Genomic DNA, 2500 nt, shown 5'->3' on the forward strand with positions numbered 1-2500 from the left:
ATGGTATTTTCTCTTTGTCTCCCCCTGCTGATATCCACAATTTTTCATAATCTTTATCAATATCATTATTTTTAACTACAGTTTTAACTGCTTCATCTGATGAATTTGCCAATCTGTGTAATCGTCTAGCTTGGATACTAGGGATTAACCCAGCCAATCGGGCTAAGCCTAAGCCTCCATCTTTAGTGCTGGAATACAAGATGCCATCACAGGTACAAACTGGGAGATGTAACCATTTTTTCACCCTATTTCGAATTGTTAAATCCATTTCTTCCAGATAGGTGGCTTTTACATTTGCCTGGTCTGCTAAGTAGATCAATCTAGGCACTGTGTACACTTTTAACATGTCCAATTTTTGAAATGGTTTTAAAGGGGCTCTTTCGATGCGATTGAGCCAAACTTCTAATTTATTTTGTAATTCGGGCTTAACTATCCCCACCCAAGGGTCGATTTGCAAGCCAAGATATTTCTCTGACTGACCCGGGTGGATCATGTTTAAAGGGGTACCGCTGATAAGCCATGGAGGACAGTCATTGATGGTGTAAGAGTCCTTAGTTGGTTGAATAAAGAAACCATGGCACTTTTCCCCCTGCGTTTTTAATCCAGTTAAGTCACAAAATGCTTCTAGAATTTCAATATTTTTCTCCATTCCTGATTGGGACTTACTCAGCAGGACCAGGTCGTCTGCAAAAGCCAGAGCTGTTAATTTGCCATTCTCGTGTTGGAACCCCTCCCCACACTCTTCTAATTTACGTAACAGAGGGTCAATGCACAGGTTAAAGAGGAGTGGTGACATGGGATCGCCCTGTTTCACACCAGTTTTGATTCCTATTGACTCAGATTCTCCTTCTTTAGTCTTGATTCTGGTGTGGATGTTTTGATAGAAGTCCTTAATTAATGCTATTATGTGGTCATCCAGGCCCTTTTGCTTTAGCACCGCCAGGATGTGGGTGTGGCTCACTGAATCAAAGGCTTTGGCCAAATCGACAAAGACAACCCCCAGGGGTTTCTTTTGTTTCTTTGCATTCCTAATTAATAGCTGTAATAGTTTTAAGTTCTCAGCACAGCCAGAAGATTGAATGAAGCCTCTCTGCCTGGGGTTAATGGGACACGCCTTTGCCAACCTCGCAGTTAAGATTCTTGAATAGAGTCTCAGGATGATGGAACCAATAGTAATTGGCCGCCAGTTGTTAATATCATTTTGGCGTTCGGGCGCTGATGATTTAGGTATTAGGATTGTTCGGCATCCCCTTATTACATCTGGAATTTTGCCACTTAACAGCCAGAGATTAAATAGTTCTTTGATCTCCTCACAATTTGGATCCATTTTAAGCAGGGCCTTCAGGGTGATCCCATCAGGGCCTGGTGCCGATTTTTTATTCATGTCTTTGATATTCTTAAGGATCTCTTTCTCTGTAATCAATTCCTTAAAAGCCGAATTATCCGCCCGCCCCACAGACTGGAATGCTCCAAGTCCTTGAAATAAGTTCTGAGACTCCCACCTAGATCTGAAGGTGTTACTGACCTCTTCCAGGGGGATGGCACATTGCGCAGAGTCTTTTTCATCCAGAATCATATTAGCTAACTTCCCTCGATCTAAGCGGAAGAGGCGTTGGAATCGGAGAAATTCTCCACGCTTTCTGGCTCTTTTTCTCATCCATTCCTTTTGAGGTTTCTTCTGCTGAGGTTTACGTTGGCTCTTTTTTGGCACTTTCTGTTCAATTGATTTCTCAAACAAATACAAATATTGGTCCTGAGCTACCTCATTGAGTAATTTTAATGAGTCTGTTTTGCCTTCAATTATTTGTTTATATGTATTTTTAAGGATGGGCAGCTTCCCTGATGTCAGCTTTTCATTAATAGTCTTTTTATAGTGGGCTAGCAGCTCCCTTTCACCAGAAGATGGAATCACAGTCCTCTCCTCTTTTAACCTGTTCTTGCTCTCTTGTGTTTTCTCTCTTTCTGGCACCACAGTTTCTCTTAATAGTCTTCTCTTTTCACTGATCTGTTTGGCTGTTTTAGTTGTTAATTTTTCAGCAATCAATTTGTTAATATTTTTCCTCCCTTCAAACTCTTGATTCAGTTTCTGTAATATTTCTGTTTCCTCTTGGGACCAGATTTTCTTGTGAGCACCTCTTTTAGAGGTCTCTTTGGGGCGAGATGCTTCAATTCTTTCTGCGTTTCTCAGGGCTGGGTGAGCTAATCTCTTATGTTGTCCCAAGCCAATTTTAGTTTTAAAACATTTTTTACATTCTTCACACATAAACCCTTCTACCTGGGTAGGCTCTTGGACCCCTTTGCATTTTGGGAGATGGCATGAGATACTATGATGCTTTTCATTTGTCTTCCCACAGCGGGAACATTGGAAATTGATCTTTCTTTTCCCATGGGCTCTCTTTAGATGGTCAATCAATCTCGTCATATTGCCTGCCCGAGTGGTACAGCATGGACATGTCGGGTTGTCCTCTGGCATCTTCACCAGGGGGGTCCCAGGACAGAT

At 41.8% G+C, this 2500-nt stretch overlaps 1 pseudogene; it reads right to left on the minus strand.

Annotated features, from left to right (window-relative positions):
* LOC137458541 (28S ribosomal RNA) overlaps positions 1–2500 on the minus strand; it is an 8476-nt pseudogene that overhangs the window by 2343 nt on the left and 3633 nt on the right.

This window comes from Melanerpes formicivorus, unplaced genomic scaffold, assembly GCF_026170545.1.
Source record: "Melanerpes formicivorus ecotype bairdi unplaced genomic scaffold, bMelFor1.0.p_v2 SCAF_256, whole genome shotgun sequence".
NCBI lineage: Eukaryota > Metazoa > Chordata > Aves > Piciformes > Picidae > Melanerpes > Melanerpes formicivorus.